Genomic DNA, 16,689 nt, shown 5'->3' on the forward strand with positions numbered 1-16,689 from the left:
CTGATCCACCTCCACACCTTCAACACCACATTCACTCAAACTCTTTATCTTGGGTTTGGGTTCAATCCTGGTTGCTCGGTGCGTCTGTGCAGAGTTGAGTGTAAAGAGTGTCCTCCTGTTAGAGAAACACTCTGACTGTTGAACAGTTCAGTCTGTACATGTCTGTCTGTTTCACTCAGAAACAGGTTTTAAGATTCATGGATTCAATCAGTGGATGTTTTAAACTGTTCTAAATGATTCCTTGTTAACTTCTTCCTCTTCAGTCCTTTAGCAAACAAATGTTAATATGTAGATACTAGACTAAGATGAATCATTTTATCTGAATGCAGTGAATGTTTGATTGAACTTTGGTTTTTAGGAAATTAACATTTTTCCTCTCATCATCTTATAATATTAGAATATTTCTAATCAATCAAATGTATTTGAAATGTCAGATATAAAATCTAATTCTTGAAATGTTTGTTCCAGGCTGTAAAACGTGTACCATAAGATGTGCACTTCAGGAAAACTGGGTGCAATGCATGAAGCTCTAACTTTAATGTTAATGTTAAATCCACAATTCAAAATCCTGCTCCTCACATACAAGGTCTTAAATAATCAGGCTCCATCTTATTTTAATGACCTTGTAGTACCATATCACCCTATTAGAGCACTTTGCTCTCGCACTGCAGGCCTACTTGTTGTTTCTAGAGTATTTAAAAGTAGAATGGGAGGGAGAGCCTTCAGTTTTCAGGCCCCTCTTCTGTGGAACCAGCTTCCAGTTTGGATTCGGGAGACAGACACTATCTCTACTTTTAAAATCAGGCTTAAAACTTTCCTTTTTGCTAAAGCATATAGTTAGGGCTGGATCAGGTGACCCTGAATCCTCCCTTAGTTATGCTGCAATAGACGTAGGCTGCTGGGCACTGAGTGTTTCTTCTTCATTCACCACGTGTGTATATACAACTCTCTGCCTTTAATTATGAGTTACTGTATTATTGTCTTTACCTTACAATATAAAATGTAAATATAAATCACCTTTAGCTCGAACTTCCCTGTGCTGAAGAATATAGTGACCAGTGTTGTGCAATCCACATTATGTCTTGTGCAGTGCAAATATGCTTAAAGTGATTTAAGTGATGAAGTGAAAACAATGTCCAGAATGTCCAGTGTGTGTGTAAGAACTGTATGTGTGGGTCAGTACTGTGTGGTGGTGTGATTGAGAGACCGTATCGCCTGCGGGAAGAAGCTCCTCCTCAGTCTCTCTGTGTTGGTCTTCAGGGAGCGGAATCGCTTTCCTGACCTCAACAGAGAGAACAGTCTGTTGTTGGGATGGCTGAGGTCCTTCACGATCTTCCTGGCCTTGGTCCAGCACCGCCTGCTGTAGATTGAGTGCAGGTCAGGGAGCTCGGAGCGGATGGTGCGCTCAGCTGATCGCACAACCCTCTGTAGAGCTCGTCTGTCCTGCATGGTGCTGTTCCCGAACCAGGTTAAGATGTTTCCCGTCAGGATGCTCTCTATGGTGCAGGAGTAAAAGTCCTGAGCACCTTGGGAGGCAGTTGGAAGTCTCTCAAGCGTCTGAGGGTGGTAGAGACGCTGACAGGCCTTTTTCACCACGGTTGTTGATGTGAAAGGACCATGACAGGTCCTGCGTGATGTGAACTCCGAGGTATTTGAAGCTGTCCACTCTCTCCACTGGGCACTCGTTGATGACAGGGGTCTGGTAGTTCCTCTCCTGCTTAGTGCTGAAGTCCACTATCAGCCTCCTTTGTCTTACTGACGTTTAGAAGGAGGTTGTTCCTCTGGCACCAGTTCTCCAGATTCCTAATCTCCTTCAGGTAGGAGGAAGAGTTTTTGGCCATTGAATCCCTAATGGGGAAAACGATGTGAGAGGACTTGTTATCACAGCGTGTCGGAGGCCACCAAGAGGCACAGCCTACCTTGGAGTACACTCGCCAACCAGATGGATCGCCACATCTGACTGGAAAAAAAGTCGGGTTGCTCAAAAGAATCCAGGACAGGGTAAAAGAGGACACCCTGTGCAGGAGGTAATTTTTTTACACTGCATAATCCACCAGGAAGCACTGTGCAAATCTGTATGCACCTTGATCCACATAGTGAAGCCAGTTGTAAAAGGCATTAACTTTATTAGAGCAAGGAGACTTCAGCATCATCAGTTTATTAAGTTTCTTGAAGAAATTGACGCTGATCACCAGGACTTGCTTTACCACTCCCCATGTCCGTTGGTTAAGTTTGGGGAAAGCATGTCAACGAGTTTGGGAGCTCAGAAAGGAGGATTGTCTCATTTTTGGAGCTACTTGAGAAAGAATGGTGTTTTTCCTGAGCTGACACAAATTTAGCTTTTGCTGTGGACATACTGGCACACATGAATGAGCTGAACATGAAGCTGCAAGGGAAAGACCAGTTTGTACATGAAATGTACACAAACATCAGGGCCTTTAAAACCAAGCTTGTTTATTCTCAAAACAAATGTCACATAAGTCGTTCGCTCATTTTCCCACACTGGCTATGCTGAAAGAGGCACCTCAACATGTGAAGAAATACAGGAAATCACTGGATGACCTGCATGAGGAATTCTGCCGTTGGTTCTCTGATTTTGGGAAAATTGAAAAGCCACTTCACCTGTTGTCATGTCCATTCACACAAGACCCTGAAACAGCGCCAACAGGAGTTGCAGTTGGAACTGATTGATCTGCAATGTGACACTGTCTTAAAGGAGAAGGTTCAACTCTGTTTAAACTGGATAAGTTTTATGCATCATTAAACGCAGCCAAATTTCCAAAGATCCAGAAGATGTCACAGAGATTGCTGGTGTTGTTTGGCTCTACGTATGTATGTGAACAGACTTTCAGTGTGATGAACAACAACAAAGCATCCCACAGATCCCAGTTGAGTGATGAACACCTCAGATCTGTTCTGAGAATTGCCACAACAAATCTAACACCAGATTTCGACGCAACTGACAAAAAAGGGTGATAAACAACACTGTTCCCACTAAAAGTGAATGTAAGTATTAACACTATAATGCCTTCTTAATGTTTTCTTTGATATGTATGCATCTGGTGCTGTCCTGGCCCGTTTGTAAATTTTAAAATTCAGTGTGGCCCCTGAGCCAAAAAGTTGCCCACCCCTGCTCTAAGCTCTGTTTCTGGTATCTGGATCTGTCCTTTTGTAATCTGGTATGGTGTTCTCTGTAATACTGAAGTATGAGAAATGCTAAACAAGCAAGAGAGATGTTTATGTTATTTCTTATTTGTATTAATTACAGAACCACATCCTTACTTGCCAGCGAGAGTGTGTTTGATATGGGCTCGTGGCAAATAAAGTTCTTCCACTCTGACATCATTCCCCGTCTCTGACTGGATGTACAGGGAACAGTACCGAATCACGTTTCAGAGATAGTGGTCCAGGGCGTCCGCTATAACAAGGTAAATTAGATTACTTTATGAATAAAAGAATTAAAATAACACAGGTAGCACCACATCCTTTTTCGCATCAGAAGGAGCTTTTGTTATTTTATGGTTTTCATTCCCATTTGTTCATTTAGCAGTGAAAATAGCAGAGGCCCACTTGTGATAAGATTCTACATGCATGCATACAACTAGTGTCAGGAGTGATCTTGGTATACTAAGTTGAGAAAGTGGTATTACTATTACTAAAGTGATATGATTAAAATATGTGATTAATACATCAGAAAAGAAATCTGCCACCACACAGTGCAATGTCCAATATTAAACAGCGACTGGGTGATTTAGGTTCCTCACAGAAGTGTAACCTCACAAATCTAGGTGTTATTTTTTGATGAAGCTTTTTCTCTGGAGTGAAACTTAAATCAGATAGTAAGAACCTGCTTTTTTCATTCGAGGAACATCTCAAAAACTTAGATCTATGGTGTCAACAACTGAACTTGAGGTGATAATCCATGTTTTTGTCTCTACAAGACTCCACTATTGTAATAGTCTGTTTCTGTCTAAACAAGAAAAGGCTAGCTCGTCTACTGGTTGTTCAAAACTCTGCAGCGAGACTACTGACTCGCTCAAACAAAGGAGCTCATATTTAAGTCCCGTTTTAAAGTCGCTACACTGGCTACCAATCAGATTTAGGTTCCATTTTAAAATTCTAGTTTTAACCTTTAGAGCACTACAGGGGCAGGCTACTCCCTATATTGCTCATCTGACTTGTATACATACCCCTTCTAGTAGCCTGAAGTCATCAAATCAAATCTTTTAGCTGTCCCCCACACTCATTTTAGAACTTGAGGGGACCGATCTTTCCAAGCTGTTGCACCCAGACTGTGGAATGCACTTCCTCTATTTCTACAGCACCTGGACTTGGTAGAGACCTTCAAAAAGCAGCTAAAGACAATTTTATTTCAAAAAGCTTTTAATTAGATCAGGGATTTTATGATGTATTTATGATTGTATTGTTTTTTTTGTTGCCTCTCTTGTTAAGCACTTTGTGACATCTGTCTGTGAAAAGTGCTATATAAATAAACTTTTACTTCCTTACTTTGCGCAGTGGTAAACCAGATATGGTTTACCTTGAAATCGAAATTATTAAACAGTATGTGTGCTATCTTGTAAAAATTAAGGTATGATGGTAACAAATGAGCAAAATAGATTATTTAGACAAAAACCACAATTTTGCAGTAATTACTAGGTTGTGATGTTATGGTATTTTTAGCATATTTTGCAGAAAAATATTTTTGCAGTAAAATTTTTTTAATATCTAAATATTATGCCAAAAATGAAAGTTATATATTGCTTCTTGATTCATGACAATTAATTGTTTCCAATACGGAGGACATGCATTTTGGAGCAGGCGGTCTATTGCTGTTGCCATTTGGCAGTTTTTCATTGTAATTCTTACACACAAACAAAAGGACATGGAAGAAAATCCATTAATTAAATCAATTTTATTATACTGGTTATACCAGTGGTTTTTCAAACTTTGTAAGAGCTAAACATCAGATTAATTCAGTTCTAATTATACACTGCCAAATCACAGTAACAATCTCCTTCAAGGCACTTTATATTGTAAAGTAAAGACCTTACAAGAGCAAAGGTTTGCTGCAGATTCTTTTTTTGTCTTTCAACTTAAGAAGTGCGCTGTGTTGGTCTAATGCATGTGTGAAATGACATTAAGGTTCCAGAAGTGATGCAAGATAATGCTAAAATATTTTCAGGAAATTTTAAAAAATGATTCATTATCAAAGTATTCTAAACAATAAACACATACATATAGTATTGTGCAAAAATCTTGGGTGACCTCACATTTCTTTATATTTTGAAAGGAAAATGGAAAATCTGTTAATTTACTGAAACAAGTCCAAACATACATAGTAATACACCATGTAAAGCAAAACTAGAATCTGACTGATTATAATGATGTTGAAAAGTAACATTTGGTATGGCAATGACTGCTCTTTAAACAGCCCTAAACTCTCTTAAACTTTCATGTAATTTATTTAAGTAGTCTTCAGGAATAGTTTAGATTACTTGAAGGATTTTCCTATTGCCTGTAACGATGATCCCACACTGTATTGTGCTCTGAGGCTAATCATGACTGATATGGCATGCTGTTACTACAATAACAGTGTGTTTGGGGTCACTGTCAAAAAAAATAACTTGTTGCCAGTTCAAATGCTTTCCAAATGGCATTACCTGGTGGACAGAAATCTGACGGTACTTTACCATGTTCACACTTCCCTCAGTGTTGACAAAATTCCTCAACATCACTGGCTGAAGTGTAGCCCCAATTCATGACAAAGCCTCCACCATGTTTTACAGATAGCTGTAGACATTCGCTGTTGTAGCTCTCCCCTGAATTAAATTTGGTTTCATCACTCTACTATACATACCACCACATATTTTAACTACAAACAGTAGATAGTAGATAGATCAATGGAAGGGCCAGATATAAGATATCTATATGTGACACATACTCCTTTGCATCTTTCCTTGACCACATAACAGTTTCCACTAATGTCAAGGAACAATAATTTTTATATAGGAGGCACGAGTTAACTTTTTGGACTATTCAACCAAGACTGCCAGAACTATGTATGCACTGATGGCTGATCTGGGGAGTGACAAACAGGAGGGAAACAAAACACTGGTGAAAGTAACACGATGAGAACAGTCGCAAAAACAGGTGAAAACAGAATCAAGAAGTTAAACTAATACAGGACGCAAATGGAAAAGAGGAAACATGCAAACGAGAAGTAACACAGGCATGAATATAAACACTCAATAACACAGAAATCAAATGGAGAAAGGACAGAGAAAAACTGCAGGAAATAAAACTACCTCTCAAACTACCTAATAAAAATCAATATTTGAAACAAATGTGACACAACTGAAAGAATAAAGTAAAAAAAAATTTTTTTATTTAAAGACTCAATAATAGTGTCAAATAAAATAATTTATTGGCATAACAATGAAATCAAAACAGGGTTTCTTTTAATAAATGCAAAACTCAGAACTGCAAAGCTGGAATAAAATATAAAAATAAACAGAAAACATAACCACCTATATTTAGCTCTGCTTGTTTTGTATAATGATATTCTCCTCTGACAGTCTCCACTGAAAGGAAAAAATGCACATCAGCTACAACAAAATACATACAGCTACAACTCATCATTACAGAATACAACTAACCGAAATTAGAATATAGATTTATAATCAAAGCTTAAACACAAAAACATTTATGAATAGATGATCTTTAAGAAACTGTACAGTGGTTTGGTGTTTTTTCACATATCCACTTCAGAGAAGTTGAACAGGAAAGATCATTCCAGGACTTTTTCTTATCTTTTCTGACATGTACACAGTCTTCTTTTCCACCACCATCATCAGGTTGAGCATCTGCCCAGTACCTACCAAGCCAGTAACAATAACATCAGCTTATTTTTTATCAAGTTTTAAATTCAGATGTTTGGTGTGGGTATGGAGGGTTTCATAGGAAAATTTCATATGACAGCCATTTTCTTTTAAGGACATAGCATTTGTTAAACAGGTCTTTACAAAGTATACAGGCAGACAAACCCAGCAGGACATCAGGTGTGATATAATATCTTGTTTTGACTAAGGTTGCCAAAACAAGTCATCATTTAGCTTTAAGCATTTGGCCTTGTAGTTTGGCTCCAACCCGCTAATATGTTGACTCACCAATGAGGCATTGATGTGTAGGTTATCAAATAGATTAAATTTGCTGAAAGTAATAACTTAACCAAAGTGAAGACTTACGTCAGACTTAGTGGAGTTCCATCTACCCATTTCCATGTTCCCTCCTGTTCTTTGTCATTCAAACCAATCCAAACTTCTTCTGTGGTGATTGTACAGAGGAAGTTCTGTTTAACATGAAGAAAAAACATGCTATTTTAGTCTTGAACCACAATTTTAGCCTATGTAGTTTATTCCAATTTTATCAGGCATCTCTTTTAAAAATGCCAAACCAGCAATAATTAAAACTTTGAGTTTTCTCGCTACATGTTTCTTGCAACATTCTTCCTCAGCTCTAAATATAAATGTTCTTAAAAGCTCATATATTAAGAAAATATTAGTTATAACTGTTGGGGTTATCTGTGTTTCATCTGTATTATTGTAGTACAATATAAAGCGCTTTGAGGCAACTGTTGTTGTGATTTGGTGCTATATAAATAAAATGTAATTGTCACGGCTGGGGCAGCAGTCGTGTGATGTAGTGAAGGAGGACCCAAGTTGCAGACAACGGCGGTGATGCGAGTGAGTTTATTTACAGTGAACGATAATGAACTGAAGTGAGGATAAAACTAAAAAACTAAACTGGGGAAAACTAATGAACAAACCTGAAATCATACAAAATACGGGAAAACAGCACGGAGAAGGTAGGGCAGAGATACACAGAATAACACAGACGGAGCGACGTCGAGCAGAGGCAAACACACTATAAATACACATCAGGTAATGAGGAAATGACACGCAGGGTGGACACAGCTAAAACTAATGGGCATAACGAGATTTCCTGTTTTACCTTCAAAGTAAAACAGGAAATTCATAGACTGTTTTACAAACACAAACTCAGAGATACGAACAGAACACCGGGAGAGGACACAGGTACGGATAACAGAACACTAAAACACAAGAACCAAAACCCTAGGAACTAAGAAAACAAGAATTAACCCGAAACATAAGATGACACCAATATTAATCACAAAATGCTGGGTTTAACCCTTTAAGACCTACCATAGAACCAAGTGCGCCAGAGCTTATATTATATTTTTACATGTTGTAGTGCCATTGTTGGGAGCATTTCAAGTTGTTATACAGCAATACAACCATTGTAAATAACCCTGAATGCCTTTCCTTGCACCTTATTTTGGCACTCATTGCTGTTTTCTACTACCAACTTCCTGTTCGTGTGTAGAAGCTTTTAGTTTGATGGGACGATTTCCTGTAAAACTGTTTTTGGCGCAGTTTTCAGCGGCAGTCGCGGGAGTTTTGACATGTGATGGCTTAACGGAGCCTATGGAGATTTCTTTTGTCATTAGCAGCCCCCTTGATAGAGGCACAAGGTATGGTTATGATATAAATGAGGACACGTTTAGATGTTTTTGTGACAGTCGCTACATTTGTTAAATGTTACGTTGAAACGAACTTCATGTTATAAGGTTTACGATTGTAAGAGTGTGGATTATATTTGCTTACACGCTGTTTCTATGTATACATCCCCAGCTCTTACGGTGAGATTGATGGTTTACTGCCATTAAACCTTCAAAACGTCATCAGTAAAGTGTCATCCTTCATTCGGGGGGGGGTTCGCTACAACCATTATAACCCAAATTTTAATAATATGTGTATAGGCTCATAAGGCCCTGATGGTAAAAAACTACATTTCCGCAAATGACGTCACTTCCGGTTTCGGGCAGGTCATGGCGGACATGCGATAGTTCGCGCTGATGGATAAAGATAGTGTTACAAACAGCTTACTACAGCCAGCTATGGCAGAACAGACCCCACACCCAGCACAGGCCCGACAAAGCCAGGGGAGCCAGGACCTGCCAATCAGCCACCGGGAGTGAACCAGTAAACACCCAAGCAACCAGACACAGAGAACCACCAATGCACCAGTGTTGATATGTGTTTTTCTAAAGTACATTTAAAACAGGGGAGGGGCATGGCATCAATATGGCATCCTCTGCCAGATTACAGCTGGTGTCAGCATGAGAACCCTCAATGTCTACATGTAAAATTGAGAGGTGGGCACCAGCACCAGTGATAAAATTGAGAGGTGGGCACCAGCACCATTTCATTTTCTTATCGTTGCCCAAAATTATACCGGTATTACCGTGAACGGTATGATATGGCCCAGCCCTAGTGCCCACCCCCAAGGACCTATATGTAAGATAGTGTAAGTAATGTGAGTGTCTAAGTTGTGGAAAGAACTGAGGCATAAGTGGCCAGGAGGGGAAAAGTGATTTTTAAGGGTTTCATTCAATAGAAATATAATTTTTTTTTTTTTTTACACTAAGATACAATTATAGTTGTGTCAGGGTTTCCTGTGTAGATATGTGCTAAGTTGAAGACTGAAAGGTTGACAGAAATGCTTAATTTCTATTGAATACTGGGCAAAGCTATCTACATAAAATAATAGGAATATTAACTTCAATATTCATTTACAAAACAATAACTCACACATACATAAAAACTGTACCTGTTCTTCAGGGAAGTCAATAACCACCAGATATGTTCCTCTGTCTCTGCAGTCCTTTACGGCTGCATCCCAGGAACCAGAGCTTTCAGACAGGAGATAGAAGCTATGGTTGAACCTGGTCCATCCCGCAGGACATTTTTTATCTGGAAGAAATTACCAACAAGTAATTTTTCAGCAAGTTAGTGAATTATCTTTTAGGAACTTTATAACAATGCTTATTTGATCTCTGTTTAACACACTGTACTTTGTTTGTTTGTGTGATCACTTTGTTGATGAAAGCTGGACCAGATATAGTTGATCACTGATGTGCTTTTTCATTAGCCAAATGAGACTTCCCAGAAATATAATGCCTGCATACTTGGATACATATTCTCCTGCCTCTTTGTAGTGCTGTTTAAGTGCTGAAGCACACCAAAAGGCTGTGGCTAATTTCTAAGCCTAACTAATGTCTTTAAAGTGACACGTTTATGTATATTTGATCAGAAATAATTTTTCTTCTTGTCTAAAGCTGAGTGGGAGATCAATATGTTACTGCAGCCAAAATATGAAAAGCAACACCGAAAATACATCTGAACTAAATCTAAATAATGGGGAAGCAAAACAAAATATAAGACTAGATCTACTTGTTGTGGATTCTTTTTTCTTGTTTTCTTTCTTTTTTTTTTTTTTTTAAAAAAAGGTTTATGTGTGTTTGTAAGTTTTTTTTTTTTTAAAAACACACAACAACTCATACAATGACTCACTTTGGTTGAACAAAAAAATGCAGTCCCTCCAATTCTTCAGTCTTTTCAGTGAGATTGGCTTGAAGCAGGTCTCTCTCCTCAGTCATGGAAGAAAGCCTGTGACTCACTGCAGAAACATTTGCATTTAGGTCTCTCTCCTCACTCATTAAGAAAAAGAGAAGCTTGTGATCATTAGAACTGATATCAATGACCAACGCAACTCACAGAGGAAACCAAGAGTAATAAGTCCAGCCAACAGGAAAACACTCAGCAGGCTTAGAGACAGAATAATAACCAAATACAAACTGCTCTTAGAGCTCCTTTGACCTGAAAAGAAAGGAAAAATAAACAAAATAGAGAACCTAATAAAATGTGCAACAGTTAAAACACCTCTGCTTTTTCCAGTTTCTGCCACTTCTTTCTTACCTGTGCGATTTGTTGCATGTGTTGGGTTGTCATGTTTCAGATTGACATAAATTTCCTCCATTGCATGAAAGGATGTTGATCATTTATGAGAGCTCTGCAGTGCAGAACATGTAAAATGTAAAAAGCCTCAAAGGTTTCAGTTACCGTATACTTTTTTTTTTAGAATCAGAGGAAGTAACCTATTGAATATGTGGTTTTGCAGCTATGCTACCACTGAAACTTGTGATGGCCAATTATTTTTTGGGCACTGTTAGTTACCTTCCGTGTAGCCTTCCTGTTCTCACTAGGGGCCCCTGCGTACCCCAACCTGTTCTGCAATGTGTGCCTTTTCTATTTTTTTTTTGTATACTATATCCCTCTTGATTGTATATGTTTGTTATTTATTCCTGTTGTCTTACTATTTATACTTTATTCCAGCCCAGCTGGTGTGGAGCACCAACAATTTTGTTGTACATGTACATTGGCAATCCGGTGTTGTGCCAAAAAGTGATTGCCTGGCATAAAGTGATTTCCAATGTTTTCATGTGTTTTTTATGTGTAATATCGTTACGTATGCTACTAAATAGATTTTGGTGAACAGGTATTACAAAGGTGTTATATATAAAATTTAAAAAAACTTACCTGTTTCTCAAGTGTCTTTGTAACTGTGTTATTGTACTTACATTATAATCAATCAGCTCCCTATTGTCCACTTAAAATATGTTTACAGAACTATTTTTGCATTTGTTGCAATTTAAGCTGTACTCTTGGCCAGATTACTCTTAAAAGAGACATTTTTAAAGTCAACAATAATTTTTTTTAACTGCATAAATAAAGGATACACAAAAGTCACTGCCAAAAACTGATTGCGGCTTCTACCTTGTTACAGGAATGTTGTTTGTTGCTCAAGATGACGTGATATCATTCATGAAGGATACATGTGACATATGTTTCACATATTATAGACCAACAAGTTATTTATAGCAGTGTAAATACAAGCAATCAGTTTTTGGCAAATACCGGAAATCAATTTTTGGCAGAAAATCTCTTTTTGGCACAACACCGGTCTTTAAGTGATGACGTGACAAATCCGGCTTTTGTGTTTTTAACATATTTTAATGCTTTGTATCTTGTTATATTTAATCTCCAAAAGCCCCTACAAATAGTCAGTGATCACTGTCGGCCTCTCTCGGTTTTCATTACCGCTATTCATTTTAAAGCTCAGTTTTTAAACCCTTACGATGTAACTACAGCCCAGCCCATGCAGCAGTACCGTATTTTCCGCACTATAAGGTGCACTTAACACCCTTTAATTTTCTCAAAAATCGGCAGTGCGCCTTATCTATGAATTCTGGCTGTGTTTACTGACCTCGAGCTGATGTGGTACACAGCGCTCAAAAATCTGTCAAAAAATGTTTTAGTAGGACTTTGCTAAGCTACGAAGCTGCACCGCTTGATGAATTGTCTGAGCGTTATAGCTACCGTAGTCAGGAGCCTCGCGGCTCATAGTAATCTGGGTCCAAAACTCTGTCCGCGTCAGGTCCGAAACAAACACTGTGTAAATTCTTTCATCTTTAATAAAATGATCAGTGTTGCTGCTTTACCAGGTGTATCAATTAAGTTTAACATCCAGGCATCCATGAAAACAGAATTTATTAAATTAAACGGAGTTAGAAGTTAGCAGGAAGTTACTAGATAGTTAGCTCGCTGGTTTCGCTAGTTACCTTAACATGATATATCATGTTCTGACTGAGAGATTTCTGGAGAAAAAATAAAATGTACAGCTCTGCTATCACTTCCAACATGAATGAGAGAGAAAACTACACAATAGTGACGTTTGTAGGATTACTAAAGTTGGGCTAGATGGTATATAATAGGGGTGGGTTTTAATAATCGATTCATCGATAAAAATCGATTCTGGCTTGAATAAAGTGATATTGATTCATTAAAATCCTGAATCGATTTTTTTTTTTATATAAATGTATTTTGCCCAAAATTCCAGAATCTCAGGTGAAACGTCACAAAATTTTGACAACCACCAAACATTTAAAACAGTAAATGAGAGCAGGTACACGGCTTCTGCACAAAGACGTAAACACAAAACGCATCAGAATCAGTGAGATGTCGCCTTTCTCACCGATGGCACGGACACGGTCGGGGCTGAAAGCCGACAGCTCGCTGATTCTGATCCGCGGGTCCGCGCTTTGTGTTTACGCCCTTTTTGCTCTGATTCTGAAGCTGCAGGTTTTATCTCTCTCCAGACAATATTGACTGAACCAGCAGCAAAAGAAGATCCAAACTACGCCTCACATAAACATCGTAATGAATTCACTCTGACTTTTGCTGTTTTGCTTCCACCACACTTCATGCACAGCTCTCTCTCTCTGTCTCACTCTTTCTCAGTGTACTTCAAGAACAGTTTCCAGTCTATCCCCGAAATCTGTGCTTGCTTGTTACACACAAGACTACTATTATTTAAAGACTGTCGGCCGCTGTTTTCTTTTCCTTTTACTTACTTCCGAAAAGAAAACCTAATTTCTGCCGTTCGATAGGATTCTGAACAAATTGAAACTTTTTAAAATTATACAAAATGCAAAACGCTTAGCTGTGTCTCTAATAAAACCAGAGGTAATGTTCATATGTTTATTAATGGTGTTCTTTCGTTTTTGATGTACTGCAGAATATTTTTATAAAATCCCAGGCCAGGAAAATCACCTTCATGTTTTTCTGTGTTTTATCTTCAGCTACTTTGACACAAAGGCATCTGCTGTGACGCTCACACCTGTGATAAAGTCTTGCGAGTGTCAGCTTCAAAGGAAGCTGACACTTTTGTCATTTTGTCACTTTTGACATTTTTGTATCTATAAAAAGTTATAGATACAAAAATATGTAAATGTACTGATCTGAATTATAATATTTCTGACTGTCTGAGGCAAAATTTCCCAAATTCAAATCGAATTGAATCGAATCGAATCGTGGATCGAATTGATTCAGGACCTTGTGAATCGGAATGAATCGATTCTAGAAATCAGTGACGATACCCAGCCCTAGTATATAATGCTGTGCTAGTGATCGCTAGCGACACCGCTATGTTAGCATACCAAAGCATAACACTGTGAACCTGGAGAATGAACGATAACCTTTTTCCACTTTTTTGACAAATGCAATCGCATGGAAAATTGCTGTAAACGGACCAAACTTCACTAGGAGAGAACAACTGAGATAGTCCAGCCACAATATGAGGTTAGTCATTAATGTAAGATAAGATAACCTTTATTAGTCTCACACGTGGGAAATTTGTTACAGCAGAAAGTGGACAGTGCAAAGTTACATAGCAAAAATTAGAAAAACACTGGAATAACATATACTGTTGTTCCAGTGTTTATAGAGCAGCTACCAGAGAATTCAACATTAATGAATTAATGGTATGGAAGTGGAGGAAGCAAGCGGAATGAGTTGAGTAAAGTTTGACTTTTCTGACTGATTTGTTTCGTTTAATGCGCTTTATAATGCGGTGCGCCTTATGTATGAACACAGACCCGTTTGTCGACAGTGCGCCTTATAATACCGTGCCTTATGGTCCCATAAATCTTCTCCTGACTGAAGTTTGGTCTGTTTACAGCACCCTGTCAAGCGATTGCATTTGTCCCTGACCATCGAGAATCCTCACGTTAACTTTTATCGAGTGAGAAAAAGTTAGCATTCACCCTCCAGCTTCACTGTTTATATTATGCTGCTAACAAAGCTGTGTCGCTATCGATCACGTATATATTGTTATATATCAGCTAGCCAAACTTTAGTAACCCCACAAAACGTCCCTGCTGTTTAGTATTCTGTCTTCATTTAGGTCGGAAGTGATAGCAGAGCTGCAGGTTTTAATTTGTTTCAGAATTCCCTCAGTCAGGACATGCTATATTGTATTTAGATGGACGCTAGCGAGCTAACACCCTGCTAACTTTAACTCCGTTAAATGTCATAAATTCCATTTTCATGGATGCCTGGATGTTAAACTTAATTGTTACACCTGGTAGAGGAGCCACACTGATGATTTTATTACAGATAAAAGAATTTAGACAGTTTTTCAACTCTCAGTGATGCCACAGTGATCGTTTGACTTGTGGACCTGCAGCAGAGTTTGGGCCCAGACTAATGACGTCAGACTTAAAGACCAGATAAAGGGTTATTCTATGCTATGTATTCCATTAGAAATCAGAATTAGTTCAGAATAGGAGTATTACACAACATATTAGGTTTCTTATGATTTTATTTGCAGTTCTGCTCCTGCTAAATTGCTTTAATGAAATATTAAACATTCAAAAATCTAAATTGTGGACATTCCCCTTTTAACCATTGGTTTGTCACGGTCTGCTGGTGGAGAGAGTGAGGTGGACCCAGGAGCAGACACAAGCAAGGAGGCGGAACTGAACTTTAAACAAAAGGCAAGCCTTTATTGTGGCTGATACAAAGGCAAGACAAAACAACAAGGATAGTGGCTAAACTAAACTGGAACCTAAACTGGTGAAACTAAGAACTGTGAAAACTTTGTGCTAAGACATGAAAGAACTATGAAACATATACAAGAACAAGCGCCATGAACATGACCTGCAGAGTCTTGAAACCTGGCATGACCTGAGGGATGAAACACACATGATGTGACACTGATGAAGAAACATGGGGCTTAAATACATCGAGGGATAACGAGGGGAATGAGACACAGGAGCAGAACACAGCTGGGAGTCATCTGACATGACAAGACCAAGAGGAAGTAAAACTCAATACACTGACATAGGACACAGACTTTCAAAGTAAAACAGGAAACATAACAGACATGGACTTGACTAGGGGAGACAGCAACCATGGAACACAGAAACAGAAAACAAAAGAGGAAAAACAATGACAAAATCAAGGTTCAATAATGATACAAAACTCAAAACACTGGGTCATCAACCCAGGACCATCATAATATCACTCAAAGGGTTCTTACAGGTTACTCTGGCCTTACAAATTTACAGATGCTTGGGGATGGCAAGGCCACCCTGGCAAGCATGCCTTCATCTAGAGCTGGGCAAGTCTCCTACCAGGCTCCATCCAAGTTCTGTTTGACTAATGGGTACTACTCATAGGATCAAAGACTTTAAAAGGAGAGCTGGTTCCAGACCTTCCTGTACTAGGGGTGCCTGGTCTAAATCCACACTTTAAAAAGAAACTCCATTAATAGTACAACTACTAAAATAACAATAAAAAGATTTTAAGTTATTAATGCCCAGAATAGAATAGAATAGAATAGAATAGAATAGCCCTTTATTGTGAATGTACATGTACAAGGAAATAAAGCTTTACAGAGTATTTTTGGTAGTTACTTCCTCTTTTCTTTGTCAGTGCTCCAAAATTTCCCCCAGCACAGCTATTCTTCAAGGGGGTTCCTACCACAACTACCACAAAGATATGTCATGGTGATCCTTTATTTTATTTTGACATGCTTTTGGTCTTGTATCACAGGTGCAAGTCGTGCATTCTATAATTACACACAAGCGTATGTAGTATGACTTCACTATAGTCTGTATACTTTTTGGAATCATATTTTATTATGTATCATTTCTCTTTTCTTTGTTTCAGAAATCATATTCTGTAAAATTAAAAATAAATCCTTCACATTTCATTATTGTGCCTTACAGTTTTTTTTTCTCTACATTTTTTGCAGTATTCTTATAAAGCCATTTGGTGTCTTAAAGTGGTGGTGAAAGGGTTTTAATTCTTTGGTCACAGACTGAGTTTATGTTTTGACATGTGAAAAAGGCTTTGCTTTGTTTTAGCATCTATTGCACAGGTGATTCTTAGTTATGTCATGAGAAATGCCCTAACTTTTTTG

At 38.2% G+C, this 16,689-nt stretch overlaps 2 long non-coding RNA genes across 2 annotated transcripts; both read right to left on the reverse strand.

Annotated features, from left to right (window-relative positions):
• Window positions 1-6,604: 6,604 nt before the first annotated feature.
• On the reverse strand, window positions 6,605-9,880 carry LOC120718361. Its single transcript, XR_005692460.1, has 3 exons — window positions 9,694-9,880; window positions 7,248-7,351; window positions 6,605-6,877 (listed from the first exon to the last, which is right to left on the reverse strand). It is a non-coding gene; the product is annotated as an uncharacterized LOC120718361 (long non-coding RNA).
• A 568-nt stretch (window positions 9,881-10,448) lies between these two features.
• Window positions 10,449-11,247, reverse strand: LOC120718271. Its single transcript, XR_005692439.1, has 3 exons — window positions 10,842-11,247; window positions 10,641-10,742; window positions 10,449-10,542 (listed from the first exon to the last, which is right to left on the reverse strand). It is a non-coding gene; the product is annotated as an uncharacterized LOC120718271 (long non-coding RNA).
• Between the last annotated feature and the right edge of the window lie 5,442 nt (window positions 11,248-16,689).

This window comes from Simochromis diagramma, unplaced genomic scaffold (genome assembly GCF_900408965.1).
Source record: "Simochromis diagramma unplaced genomic scaffold, fSimDia1.1 OVJJ01000514.1, whole genome shotgun sequence".
Classification (NCBI taxonomy): Eukaryota; Metazoa; Chordata; class Actinopteri; order Cichliformes; family Cichlidae; genus Simochromis; species Simochromis diagramma.